The sequence below is a fragment of the Neopelma chrysocephalum genome, unplaced genomic scaffold, assembly GCF_003984885.1.
Source record: "Neopelma chrysocephalum unplaced genomic scaffold, ASM398488v2 Primary Assembly neopelma1_42, whole genome shotgun sequence".
Taxonomy (NCBI): Eukaryota; Metazoa; Chordata; class Aves; order Passeriformes; family Pipridae; genus Neopelma; species Neopelma chrysocephalum.
The window spans coordinates 8,265,421-8,280,964 of NW_020897700.1; positions in this window are offsets into that span (position 1 = coordinate 8,265,421).

Below are 15,544 nucleotides of genomic sequence, written 5' to 3' on the forward strand. Positions count from 1 at the left end.
TCCGAGTCCGGCACCGGCCCGGGGCCGCCCGCCCGTGTCCCCCCCCTGGCCCTGCCGCCGCCCCCCGCCCCGGCGCTGCCGCGGGGCACTGCCACCCCCGAGGGCGAGGGAGGACCCGAGGGCGGCCGGGCAGGCGGCGGGGCAGTCTGGTGCCTGGTTCTGCCCTCCCGGGCGACGTCGCCGAGCCCCAGGCAGGACTGCGGAGACGGCGACATCCCCACCCTGTGAGCTCGGGGAGCTGTTCTCTCGGAAACCTCCACATCTTCTCCTGTGCCCCGCATTTTTCCACCCGTTCCCCCTTGCGATTTAAAATGGGAGAATCATCGCCACGGCATCTCTCCGTGTGGGAACGGCGGGCGGCACGGCCGCTCTTGCCCGTTCACTTCCCCAGAGGCTGCCGGGGGACAGGCACGGTGCCGGCCCTAACCCCGCGCCCCAGGCCGGTCCGCAGCCTCCCCGGGCCGACCGGGAGCACCGAGGGCTCCGCGGGAGGATGCTCCGCGGTGGCCCCGGGGCGCGTCTCCCCCGGCCGGTGGGGCGGAGCTGGTCGGGCCGGCTGCCCGCCCGGGCACCCCTGCGTGTCGTTCCGCCGGCCGTATTATTCTTCCAGGAGCCTTGTAGGTTTCGGTATATTCATTCTCGTACAATGGGATTAAACACTAACCGTTATCATCCAAATTAACTAAACTCTGAATAGCAAATGCTGGGGCTTTTATTTTTTTCCTCCTCTTTTGCTCCACTGGCGGAGATGGAGTTGATCCTCTTACTGTCTGTGTTAACCGCCAGCTGCAGGCACCTGCGAGGCAACTTCTTACACGAGGGAAGTTGTTTATTTTCTCGCTGGCTTCTCCCTCGTTGATTCCCCTTCGGGCCGCGCTGCCCGGGGCAGCGGCGGGCGGGGGGCGCGGGGCGGCCGCGGCATCCCCGCGTGTATCGTCACCTAACCCTAGGAGAGTTGCGGCGGGGCTGAAGCCAGAGGGAGATCACCCGCCACTACCGCGGTCGGACTGTCAGTCTTGTAGGGAAGCCAGGCGAAGGCGAGTTTGAATATTTTTTAGTTTTAATTCCCCGTGGGCGCCTGTTGGCTCTCCTTGCGGGACACGCGTGCACAGTTCTTTGGCAACCCAAGGCGGACACCCGCGTCTCCATCACCCACCACCGATTCTCTGCTCCCGCTCAAGTGCCCCGCCGGCGGCAGCCCTCTCCCCGGGCGAGAGGCTGGCCAGGGTCCGGGCACGGACCATGCCCCGCTTCTCGTGGAGGGGGATCAGCCCGCTGGCGCCCCGGGACCGCAGAGCGGGGGGAGACAGCACCGCCCCGGCCGCCCCTCTCACCCTCCCCGCGGCTGGCCTGGGGGTCCCCGTCCGGCAGGGCTGTGCCCCGGAGGAGCGGCCGGGCCAGCCCCGGGATGCGCTGCCGGGATGCGCACGGTTGTGCGGGACCGGCGGCTGCTCCGGGCCCTTCGCCGCGCCTCGGTGGCGTTCGGCCCCTGTTCCGTGGACACTGGCGCTGCCGACCTCTGCCAGCCGCGGGCTCTGCCGAGGAGGCGGAGGTCATCTCGGAGGTGTCAAGCTGCTTTGAAGTGGCATCTAGGTTTGCTTTTTTTTATGAAAACAGGTCGTCTCCCCGCTGTTTCTTTCCCTCTTCTTTTCTTTTCTGACTCCTATATAATAACCTTGGGGTTATACGCAATTACTTCACCAAGTAATTGAAGCTGCAGATATTAGGCTTGAAAATCATTGTCACTGTGCACACGCAAGAGGCCAGCTAATCAGTCTCCCATGGAAAGTGTTGCCCGTGAAACTGGTGGATCAAGTGCAGCAAGTAAAATTCCCAGCGTGGCTGGGGCTGGATTTGGCCCTGCCGGCATGGTTTCATACTCACATACCGGAGGTCCTGCTGTGTATTGCAGAGAGGCAATCATGCTTCTGGATGATCTCATGGCTGATAGGGAATGAGAGAACTCACTGGGTACAACAGGTCCTATTTGTTGGAGGGGGATAGCTTTATTGCTTGGCAATCCTGGATCTGTGAAGAAGCAGTGATCACAAGAGAAGGCATTTCATTTAGTAGTTTAACCCTCAGCTGTACATGCAGCAGTTCATCACACTGTTCTGGCTTTTGCTGTGAGTTTGTTTACTCTCTTGTATTCTAGGTAAGGCTAGGTTGAGTCAGCAATTTTGGAACAGGAGTTCCCAGTCTTTTCACAGCTCCTAATGATCTCTGACACTGTGTCTGGGGCTGCTTCGTTGTCATATTGTTCCTCAGCTGCAGAGGTTCCCCTTACCACGATGTTACTGTTGTTTCCAGCTGTGGTCTGCCTCTGAGTTTTCCTCCTCTGTCACAGCGGAAGACACATGCTCCTCTATTTGCTAACCTGCCATGAATGGTAGTATCACCAGGGGTGAGGTGATAACATGATAGCATTTGGGACCGATCCCGAGGTGGTCCTTCACAGAAGAAGCCATGCTTGTAGCCATGACTCTCTTGTATTGCTGGGTAAATTACAGGGTTCTATCCTCAAAATCCTAGAGTGCTCTAGGAAGTGATGTTTGTACTTCAATAGATGGTGTTGTTCTCATGCTGTGAGATATACAGTAATTCCCATAAGCTAAACTTTGATCCTAAAAACTCTAAAACTTTTATCCTTACTATGGGAAGTTGTCCAGTATCTCTTGGTGCTTGTGGTGGCAGATAGGACTTCCAGGCCAATAGCACTTCTGAGTGTTGCTATGTGCTTGTTGTATTCCACCTGTGAGGAGGTATATTTCATTGTAAGTATGTTTTGTTGTGTAATTTCAATGCACTTTGTTCTTCGGGATTAAAAAGCCTTTCAAGAATGTAAAATCTGACTGGTTTGGTTTGTATTGCTCTGTTTTGTATGACCTTTTTGGAGTACAGATTATTTGAAAGTCATTCTGTTTCACATGTTCCTGTAGTTTGTAGTAACTTCTTTGTTGACTGTTTTTTTCAGCAGACATAAAATTTTCAGGCTTATATGTAATACAGCTAATGTATACAGAATTATATAGAGTAAAATGCTTCACTGATTAAAACAATGTATGTTATAGCCATTTACAGAAGCTGATTTACGTTGACAGAAGACCCAGTACAGCTTTTGCCCATCAAATGTTTGTGTGTATATAGCAAAACTTGAGAATGTCCTCTGTGTGTTTGTACAGGGTGAGTCCTGCAAGACAGTGGAGAGATGTCTGCAGTTTTCCTGGTGACAGCTATCTTCTCAGCCATGTCGCTGTTGAGATAGGATGCATTGCTCTTTAAATGACAGCCTGTCAAAATGAGTGCTAAAATTCTTTTCAGTTGGATTTAGATAGTCATGAAACACTGGCGAGGTGTACCTTAGATTACTTGTGACTGAGGTGTTCTAAGTAGCTAAATAGCTAGTCTTAGTGCCTGTCTGGCATGAATAAAAACTGAAAGGTTTGGGAAGTACAAGGGCTTTTTCTCTACTGACATGTGTAATGCTGATAAAATGCCTAACCTCTCCAGTCTTAGTAAAAACTAAAAACAAATAAATTAAAAAAAAACAGTAAAAACTTTCACTCAGCATGGCTTCACAGAGGGGAAGTCATGCTTGATCCACCAAATAATCTATGATGAAGTGACTGGCTTAGTGGTTGAAGAAAGAGCAGTGGATACTCTGAAGAAGAGAAGGCTTCAGGGTAATCTCATTGTGGCCTTCCAGTACTTGAAGGGACCCTACCAGAAAGCTGGAGAGGGACTTCTTTGCGAGGCATGTAGTGACAGGACAAAGGGTAATGGCTTTAAACTGAAAGAAAGTAAGTTTACATTAAATATTAGGAAGAAATTCTTTACTGTGAAGGTGGCTCTGGAACAGGCTGCCGAGAGAAGTTGTGGATGCCTCATCCCTGGAAGTGCTCAAGGTCAGGTTGGATGGGGCTCTGATCAGCCTGCTTTAGTAGAAGGTGTCCCTGCACATGGCAGGAGGGTTGGAACTAGATGATTTTTAAGATCCCTTCCAACCCAAGCTGTTCTATGATTCTGTGGTACCATCTACCTGGATTTTGACATTGTCTCCTGTAACATCCTTGTAGAGAAGCCAATGATGTGCAGGCTGGATGAGACAGTGAGGTGAATTGAAAACTGACTGAATTGCCAAGCTCAGAGGGGGATGATCTGTGGCACAAAATTTAGTGTCCCGTGATGTCCAGTGTACCCAGCAGTGTACCCAGCGGTTCAGTACTTGGTCTAGTCACATTTAACGTCATTGTTAATGAGCTGGATGGTGGGGCAGAACGTACCCTCAACAAGTTTGGAGGCGACACAAAAATGTGAGAAGCAACTGATACACCAGAGGGTCATTCTGCCATTCAGAAAGACCTCAACAGGCTGGAGAAATGGGCTGTCTGCAATCTCATGAAATTCAGCAAGGGGAAGTGTGAAGTCCTGCACCTGGGAAGAAACAACCCCCTGCACCAGTACATGCTGGGGAGCTGATTGGCTGGAAAGCTGCTCTGTGGAGAAAGACCTGGGGGTCTTGTTGGACACTGAGTTGAACGTGAGCCAGCAGTGTGTCCTTATGGCCAAGAGGGCCAATAGTATCCTGGGGTATATTAAGAGGACTGTTGCCAGCAAGTCGTGGGAGGTGATCCTGCCACTGTGCTGAGCACTGGGAAGTCCACTGGACTCTATTGGAGCTCTGGGTCCAGTTCTGGGCTCTTCAGTACAAGACAGAGATGGCCATACTGAAGAGAGTCCAGCAAAGAGCCACAAGGATGATCAGGGGACTGGAACACCTCATGTATGAGGAGAAACTGAGGGAGCTGACACTGTTCAGCCTCAAGAAGAGAAGGCTCAGGGGACACTTACTGATGTTTACAAATACTAGAAAGAAAGGTGTAAAGAAGTTGGAGTTGGGCTCTTTTCAGTGGTGCTAAGTCATGGGACCAGAGGCAATGGGCACAAACAGAAACACAGGAGTTTCTGTCTAAACATGGAAAAAGCTTTTCTTCTGTGAGGGTGGTTAATCACTGGAACAAGCTGCCCAGAGAGGTTGTGGTGTCTACAGTCCTTAGAGGTACTCAGCATCTGTCGGGTTGTGGTCTTGGGCAAGTGGCTCTAGGTGGCCATGCTTGAGTGGGGAGGTCAGACCAGATGACCACCAGAGGTGCCTGCCAACCTCAGCCACCTCATAGTTCTGTGCACTTCCTGTGTGAACATTTAGTTTTGATGTAATTCAGTCCCAGTTTGGTTTAGCATAGAAGAAATGTCTTTTAATTTTGTCTTACACTACACAGCAGATTCAGCTCTTTTACTCTGTTCTCAGTAGATAATTGAGAACAATGGAGAATAGAGAAACAATTCATTTAGATTCAGGGCTTCTACACCTGTGTCAAGCAGAATAAATGGGAAGGAAGCAGTCTTTTTGTTTATTGTACTTCACCACGTGTTGCATTGCAACTCGGCTCATTAAAGACTCGTTAACATCCATTATACCTATGATTGCTTTGTAAACAATGCTAATTCAATAGGACTTCAGAGCTTAATTCCCTCTAGAGTCCTCTGTAACTCCTAGCCATGACATTTTTTCTTGCTGAAATGGAAAAAGGGGCCCCTGTGAGAGATTTATAGACTCTGCAAAACCTACTAATTTAGTAATGCCATAGTTAAATCATCCTATTATTATGAACCCTTAGTACTGAGCTTATTGCATGGACTAGGAACTTCAAGGACTTCTTTTCAGCAAAAAAATATCCTTTGGGTCAGCCCAGCTTTGCTCTGAGTTCTGAGGACCAAGTGGACCAAACCCTACTCCCTGTTACATTGGCTTCCAGAGAATTAATTATGCCCTTTTTGCTAATTCTGAGAGATTCAAAATGCTGCATTATGCACAGGCTGTGCCACGCTTCTCAGGTTTAAATGTTGGACTTGTAACAGTCATGACACAATGCAGAAAAAGAGGTAGATGATGGGACCCATATCTCCATTTCTCTTCCTCTGTAGGAACAACAAGGTGATATTGATGGTCCTACATGTTACACTGGTGGCTGGCTTTAATGAGGTTTTCCAGTGTCAGCATGTGGCAAGAAGCATAAACATAAGATCTCAGAGATTTTGTGAAGGCAGCTGATGTGAGGGTTATACTGTGCAATAAAAAAAGAAAGGGACTGATGCCTTGGGGTTCCTGCAGAGTCTGTCATGCCTTCTAGGCAAGGACTGCAGTCCCAACGAGTTGCCTTTTGCAGCTTCATTATTACTGGGTGGGTGAGTGGCCAGCCTTCCTGCTGGCTCTGTTTCTTGGATGCTGAGTGGTTCTTGTTGCTGAAGGCTGAGTCATCACTTGTTTCTCTGAAACCCATAGCAGCTTTGAGTTATCTAGTGTCTTTATTCAAAGAGAGGAGAGGTGGATACAAGCAGAAAGGGAGGTCTGGGACATGCAGCTGGGAGGCCCTGCTGTTTGATGCTGGGAAAAGGCATCTTACAAGACATAACAGCTTTCCATTGCTATCTGAGTTTTTATTCTGTGAAAGTATTGCCTTTCTGCCTGAGCACTCTTCTGCTTCTGTTTAGGTTGTCCTTCTTCAAGTCAAGTTCTTTGTCTTTGAACATTGCCAGTAGCCCTCTCCTGTTTGTGAACTCACAGCCCAAAGGCAATCTCAAAGGTGAAGGTCCCACAAATTCCTCAAAAACAGGTGTGACATTTGCTTGCATGTCCTGGCTTTAAAATAGTATTTCCTTGCATATATGGTAGCAAGGTGAGATCTCTTCTGCTACACAGGCAAAATATGACTATTAAATGCAAACACCTTCTTTAAAAAGTTGTCAAAGTATTTTGGGTAAGCATCATGCCCCACTCGCCCTGTTCTTTGATTCTTCCTTGGTGCACCACTGTCTAACACAGTTAGAGAGAGGATAACAGAGCTCTGATCCTACCTCATAAGGCCATTCTTCTGACAAAACTTGGCAGATTTGACAAAGAGGTATCAGACAGTGACCAAATATTTCTGCAATAAATCTCTCTTTATGGGTAAAATTAAGAGTATATTGAAACCCCAGAATTCATAGGTCATGAGCCAAGCCCCCAAATTGTTAAGATCAGTTAAAAGTCAGGAACTCAAAATTGTCAGCAATAACAAAAAAACCACCCAACGGTAGTTTATTTCTGTGGTTTTCTGTTGGTGCTTTTTGCTTCTCCAGCTTTCATGGCTCAGGTTCTCAAGCATTCCTTATGACCATTAGAATGGAAAATGATTTTTTATTAAATCCTTGGATTCTTAAGCAAAAGTGTAACCACTCAATTTCATTGGAATTGCTAAATGAAAACAGAATGGTTTGAGAAACACTAGAAAGAGTGTCTGTGCTAGATATGGTGCCACCTACTTTTCATTTCATCTGGCTTATTTTTTAAACTAATTATAGCAGGCTGGGAAGAAGTACCCATGTCCCCTCTGGCTTTAATGCCATGTCTGTCCCATGGACCATTTGATGGAAGTCTATTCTATATGTCATGAGAGTGTATAACCACCTCATGCGTGGTCTCAGATTCCATTCTTCCTTCACATTCACACTCCATCCCCTTAATGGTGCGGATAAGAGTGTGTCTGGGCATCCAGCCTGTTGTGGAACTTGAAACATCAGTTACTTCTTTTTCTAATAAATTTGGTTTGAGAATGGGATAGGGAAAATAAAGCATGGAAGTGTCAGTGCCAGAAAGGAGAGATGGGAAGAGGTTGCCAGTGCCAAGCATTGGAATCACTTACTGCATTCAACTGATCTGGCATTGTTTCACTGAAGATATATATATATTTATATGTGTGCATATATATATATGAAAGTATTATATAAATGGCATTGATATATAAAAAGCACTATTTTCTGCAGTGTTATATTATATGCATATATGAAGATTCATATAAAAATACAGATCGGAATGTCATCACTGTGCCCCATGGCATATGTGGCTGACAAGCTACGAGGGAGTGGAGAATGTGTCCCACAGTTTGGTCCCAGCACCTGCAAGGTTGAAATGTCCCAATTCTTCTTCCTCAGCCTGCCTGTCTGTGGTGCTAAAGGCAGGCACTGTTTAGATGAAGAAACAAAACATTGCTTGTATTACTTGTCACCACGAATTTTAAAAAATAGCTTGATGTCGAGGAGTGTTAACACTCGTGGCGAACAGGAAGGCTTGTTTTTCACCATCCAACACGAACATCGTCACCGGGGAGGCTGGTCAGCCCTTTCCGTGTGGAAGTCTTCATAGCTTTGTGGGAAGCTGTGGGGACATTAGGGGTTGGCTACTGCCCTCTAGTGATCTTCACCGTTGCCTGAGATTTTAACTCGCCTTTTATTTTTCTAACCAAGTTGCTAAAAATAAACTTTGCGTGTGAACAGATGCATGAAATTCAGTATTATGAAATGGTGCCTGAATCACCAGATCGCAGGACTTACACGAGGTGATGGACTGTACCTAGAGTGGATACCACCTGATACAGCTCTAAAACTACAGTTAGTGGAATCCAAGCATGCTGTGTAAGGCATTTATATTATCACCTAAGTTCGTTATTTCCCAATTCTTTAGAAATTGATTTATCTTGGTTTGAATAAGCTTATTGATAGACTTTTTCCTTAAACAAAAACATTGCTGCATTTTAAATACAGCCTTTTAATAATAAGCAACTCACCCTTATCTCAACAAACAAACAAACAAAACCAAAATAATGATGATGGGAAACGTTATAGCAGATAAATTATTGAGAAATAGAATATTTGGTCCAAAAATAATGATTTAGCTGGATTTTGAGTAGCACTACAGATCTTTCTCCTTTTTTCTTTTTTTTTTTGTCCTCTATGCTAAGATAAGCAAATACCTTTGAGTTAAGAAGTAGAATGTGTGCTTTTTTTGCTCTAGCTATTGATTCAAAATGTTTGGTTCCCTGCTTAATTTCTCATCAAGTGTTACCTGATGGAAGCGCTATTTGAGCAGAATTCTGCTGTTGGCATTAGAGGGCAGCCTTGAGGGTTTATATGATTTTTTTTTTTTGCCTATCAATCTGGCTAGGATCTAATTTAAAGTAGCTTAAGGCTATTTTTGCTCTAAAAGCAGTGCAGTCAATTAAGAAAAATTGTCTCATTAAGTCTAGTGCCCAGCTGTGTTGCTCATTCATGAACATCAACAACTGCGGGTGAGAGACAGCCGAGCTGCTCTGCAGACAGAATGGCTGCAATTACGAGATCCTCAGAGCGACAAGTGTGTTGATTTAATTGGCCTATGTATTAAGCACACAAGAGAGCCACCTTTACTTTTATCCTGGAAAAATAATTGAGTGAAAAATTGGTTCACAGCTCTGACTTGTTTTCAGCAACACAACTTAATGAAATGAATGTGCTTAAGTTCTCTGCAGAGTCACATAGACTGCTCCATGTTTTGAGTCCGGGACATGATATCATCACACACATGAACAGTGCAGCTTATCTGCTCTGTCGTGCCTTTTGTGCTCTTGCTTCTAGGCTGATGAATTCTGCTTGCCATCATCTGTAGGTACAATGTCTTTGTATTTCATCACTTATCCTTGAGACTTATATAGGGCAAAGGTTACAAAAGTTCTTGGCATCTGCCCTATGATGTAGGAGGAAACCAGCATCAGCAGAGAGTCTCTTGTGTAATCTACTGATATTTTTGGAGATATGTTTGGGTAACAAAATGTTCGCTTTGTATGATCAGACTGCTTCCTATAGAGTAAAGATTGTCTGCTATAAAAAAATGTTTTTGCGGCAACTTTATAAAATGAAACCTTACAAAGGCACGAAAATAATTAGCAAAGCCCAGATTTATATGACTTACAAGGAAAAGTTCTAGAGCAAATAGAAAGCAAACAGAAAGCAAATGATCTTTCATTAACATGGGATTGTCAAATTATAGTGATTCATCATTCAGCTGCGGGCAGGGGAAGGTTAAAACAAATGTGGAAAAAGCGATGATCTAGGTGAGAATGTATTTCAGATCCTAAACCACCTCTCCATAAGCCAAGCTGATAACTACTCTGTTTCTTGATGATTGTTCCAAATTTAACATCACTTGTCTTGAAATGGTCTTGAATGGTCCTAAAAATATCTTGGTACTGGACACGCCAATTTTTCTAGTAATTTCCCTAATATGTCAGCAGAATTATTAGCTATGAGAAGCAATACCCTATCCTCATCTCCATGGCAAGATGATGTTTGTCTGCTGCAATACAGTACTTTAAAAACAGCATACTCTCAATTTCTATGGTTTTCAGTGTGTCCTAGGTACCTTTGAAGATAACCCCACTTATGGCTGACAACTGCAGAGATAGGAGGGTCTCATGTCCCCTAACCTGATAGTTGGGCCATTCAAAAAGGTGAACAGAGGTCTCGCCAGATGCTGTGCTAACAGAGCAGATTTTTCCAGGTAATGGGGTAAACCAAGTGCCGTATAAACTGGCTAGACCTGAGTCAGGCTGTTTTTTCACCCCTCTTCTCCTAACAACCTCTTTCCCCTGCTTTCCCACTCTTATCAGAGCCATACTGATTCCAGCAAAAGCCAGGAATCTGGAAAAACTTGATTTCCACTAAAATCGGTCCATAGCAATGCCTTTTGGTACTAGATACAGAGGAATCTCTTAAGTATCTTTAGGAGTGCAGCATTTAACATGTGAAAATCCTGGTCACCTTATACAATTAGTTGCTCCAGATGCATCAGTCAGCCTGCAGTAAGCGTAAAATAGCTCTGAGAGAGACCAGAAAGTCCATAGGACTGTCTCAAACCCTTGGAAACCTAATAAACAGCAGCTCAATGAAGCAATAGACTCTGCTGCTGCCTGAGCACATCCCACACTGTTGTTTCTGTGGAGGCATTTGCATTCGTTTGGCATACAAGTTAAACATACACAACTAACATACTGTACTTCAGCATAGAATCACAGAATATCTTGAGTTGGAAGGGACCCACAAGGATCACCAAGTCCAGCTCCTGATATTGCACTGGACATCCCCAAGAGTCACACCATGTGCCCAAGAGCATTGTCCAAATGGTTCTTGAACTCTGTCAGGCTTGGTGCTGTGACCACTTCCCTGGGGACCCTGTTCCAGTGCCCAACCACCTTTTCGTAGTATCCAACCTAAACCTCTACTGACACAGTTTCATGCCACTCACTTGGGTCCTATCACTGGTCACCAGAGAGATACATCAGTGCCTGACCCTGCACTTCCCCTCATGAGGAAGCTGAGACCACAATGAAGTTTCTTCAGTCTTCTCCAGGCTAAACAGATGAAGTGACCTCAGCCACTCCTCACACAGCTCATCCTCAAGGCTTTTCACCATCTTCATAGCCCTTGATTGGACACTCTCTAGTATCTTTATATCCTGCTTATGCTGTGGCGCCCAAAACTGCACCCAGGACTCAAGGTGAGGCTGCACCAGCGCAGAGCAGAGCAGGACAATCCCCTCCCTCAATCAGCTGACAATGCTTTGCCTGATGCCCCCCAGGACATGGTTGGCCCTCCTGGCTGCCAGGGCACTGCTGACTTATATTCAACTTGCCACAGACCAATATCTCCAGGTCCCTTTCCTTGGCACTGCTTTCCAACCTCTTTTTCCCCAGTCTGTACATACATCCGGGGTTACCCCATCCCAGGTGCAGAATCCGGCACTTTACCTTGTTAAACTTCAAATGGTTGGTGATTGGCCAGCCCTCTAATTGGTCAAGATATCTCTGCAGGGCCTCCCTGCCTTCACGGGAGTCAACAGCTCCTCTCAGTTTTGTGTTATCTGCAAACTTAGTCTACTTTTCAGTCCTGTGGAACCCCACTAGTAACTGGTCACCAGCCAGAATAGTGCTGTCACCTAAAACCACACGGTGGAAAGAGAGAAAGAGTTCATCCCAGGGAACAGCATTTTATAGCTTTCTTCAGTGTTATAACTGGCCTTTTTCTCCCTTTGGAGACAGTGGTCTGCAGAGCCCCATGTTTCTTGAGGCTGTCTCTAGATGGTCTTCCCTCTGCTCTGCTCCTGGTTGCCAACACGCACCTCCTGGGAAGACAGAACCTTATAATTATTAACAAGCGATAAAAATTAATTTACTCTAATCCCTACACCTGAATCGTCACAAGTTATCCTATCTGTCTGGCAATCCCATGTGAAGAAACTGGGTGAGGACAGAGTCCTGTCGCTGCAGATCTGACTTACAGGGCTGGGCTGGGTTGCACAAGCTCCCACTTCACCGGAGAGGCTAAGGGGAGCTGCCAGCAGCTCACCCCACTGCTCCAGCTAGCAGCCTCCTCTGCTCAGCTAACTGAATAACAAGGGAGAAGGATAATGAGAGATAAGAACGAAATCTGAGGGAGTAACTGGTGTTTAAACAGTGAAAGTTTTTCTCTGGTGTCTGCTGCACAGGGCTGAGTAATAGTGACAGCTGTTTGTATGTAAATGGTGAACTTGCCCATGCTAACTGCTTGCCAGGTTAGCTTAGCACAGAGGCCCAGTCTGAGGAAGCTACTAAAACACTGCAGATCAGCAGGAAGGAAATATTGGATTTTATTTATATTTTATAAAAATATTGCATATTTATTGCCTTGTTAATTTTGACAATGATTTTATACTGAAGGAGTAAATCATGTTTAGCACTGCTCGCATGTGTGTAGGATACCCAGTGGCAGTTGTAAAAGTATAAGAGGTAGACTGCGGGGGGGAGATCCTTAAGTTTCCCATGAAGACTATTTTCCCAGCATTTTTCTATCTTCCATTCCCTTTCTGTCCTCTCTTTTGTGCTTTGCAAACCCTTACTCCATCTTCTTCATTTGCTTACCCATGGCTCGAATGTACACAATCAGCCTTTTGCATATCGCTATTTTCTCTCGCTAGTGTTTTTGTGGAGATGGAAATCACAACCTCCCCATTTGTGTTGGACCTGTGATCAAAAACCTGTAACAAACATATATTTGCTTGATGATTCGGCATGCAGGCTGTTCAAAGATGATCTCACAGAAACAGCTTATTAATTCAGTATGCACCTTTGCAGGTTGTTTTTACTTAGAGTGTGTTTTGCTGTATCTGTCTGGGAAGAATTTGGTTTGAAATAATGTCGGGAAAACAAGTGGCTGTCTGCTATGATGGTACTCAAGAGCAAATGTGCAGAGAAGAGCACGGGCAAGCAGCACAGACAGCACTGCAAGAAATGCATTTCAGTGCATTTGCTGTGTAAAACAGGAGCACCGCTTGTGCCTTCAATCCTGCTTTTAGTACCCATGCATCAGTATAAAGTCAACTGCAAATTAGACAGATTTTGACATAAAATCAGAAGGGGCATGTGAAATGATGTTGACATGTTTTACCTTTTTTAGATATTTTTGTAGCACGCATCAGCTGATTGTTCTCATAACACTTCAAACTGCCTTGAAAGCTAAAAGCATTAATGAATCTGCAAGTGAAATTAGGAGAGCTTTTTCTTTTCCTTTTGGTACCTCCATCTGTAAAAAAATGTTTTTATTTAAAAAGTCATTTTAGCTAGATAAGATTGCTCTGCAGGACGATCTCAGGGAAGGAGACTATCAAGAAATATGTTGATGAACTAGTAGACTAATGAACACTAAGGGGCTGTTTTCATATTTGTTTTATATTACCACCAAGAAAAAAAAATGTGCTGTCCTCTGGACCCTTATGGCAGAAATGGGGGACAGGAGAAGTTGGTCCAGGATGTACATGAGAGGCTGGATGGACACAACTGTGGCTGATGGCTCTCGGAACATGGCCATGTAATTCTAAATTACAACTGTACTATTTTTATTAAGCAATGATTTTCATCCACAGTTTTGTAAGTCCCTGCATTATGAGTTCTGTTACTTGGATCCTCACTTAACCTTGGCCCATAGGTATTTTCCTTTTTATACGATAAACACAAATTACAGCTTTTCATTATGTGTAGACTACATACACCGACCAAGTCATCCTGCTACTGATGTCAGCACTGGAGCCCTTAGGCACAGTTCCTGGTTCTTTATTTATGATCTTTCTTACTCTTTCTGCATGAGCTGACATTGCTACCTCTTGCCTCTCAAATCATTCCCAGTCTGTTGCAGAGGTGGCCTTAGGAATCACCCTAGTCATGGCATTCACTCATGCGATGTAAATGTGTGTGTGGTATTATTATATTATCATTTTAGACTTTCTCTGTGTGGGGATGTTGCCCGGGTGCCTCTCTACTGTCTGCAGAGGAGTGCTGAGGTTTGACAGCTGATACTGCAGGCACTGACGCAGAAGAGTGGGTGCTGCACGGCACAGGGCAATAAGCAGAAGGAGGAAAGGGGCCATGGCTACTGCCACTCTTGGTCCTGGATGTTCTCTTTCAGAGCATAACTAGTTTTATTTCACAGCCACTGGGCCTTTTAACTCCAAAATAGTCCATGAGAATCTACTGGGGTCATTCCATTTACACCAGAGATCATTAAATTATGTCTCTAATGGCACTGAATGCCTCTGTTTTCACTTGTTGGCAGTTTCAGTCTATTTAATGTTTTTATTTACATTTGCATATTCATCTTGATTTTCTAAACACGGAGTTAAAACACTGAAGTGTCAGTACAAACTTTCTCTGTAGATGATGCTACTGATTTTTGCACTGAATATTTATTTCCATGAAAAATACAAGTTTATTTTTTAAGGCCCCTCCTGTCTGAAGTGGGCTGTGGTTTTTCAGATATGTGAGGAATCAACAGTTTAAATTCATGTCCACTATATTGCTTCTGAACTTAGTGAATTTACATAAGGGATAAATTTGAACAAACATTTTCAGACAGCTGTCAGTCTGCTCTGGTCTTTAACCTCACTATTGCAAAAAACTCTAAAATAGATTTTGGAGATCTGTTTGGTTATGAGAGAGAGTGAGTACATGAAAGACTACTTGAGCTGCAAAAATGTCTTCTAATGCTGATGTTCAAGCACAAGCAATTACCAGATGGGTGCCAGGAGGAGAAAGATCTGTAAGGAAACCCAAAACCTGAGAATGTATCCCATGGAGCAGGGCATGGTGAAGGGAGCCCACAGCTAGCACTAGTAAAAGCTATGGGAGTTCAGAAAAGCAAAAAAAGAGGCCTTCATTCATAGTTTTTATACAGACACTCTTTACTGGAAGTTGTCATGTTTATCAGACCATGGGACATACCTTCTATTTCCTTCAAAGAGTTTTTTTCTGTGCTACTGTTGTGTTATCTGGCAGCTGGAGAGGGAGGTAAAGAGCAGCCTCAGGCAAAATAGTTAAAGGGAGAAGGAGGAAGACATTAAAACAAAATTTAGGAAGAAAACCAGACTAATTTTCTTGATTTGATCTATTATACTAAGACATAATCTTTCAAAGAAGCTGCATTAGCAGAGTCATCTTTAAACACCCTGGGTAGAAAGCTCAAGAGAGCATTGTAGGGAATTGTCCAACCCTGGTAAAAGGGAGAAGTCAATTGCTTAATAAGCAATTCTCCATTTGTAATCCTTATTACATTTCACCCTAATCACTGAGCATTAACAGCAGCAGCTGTGATAGCAGAAGTAATAAAT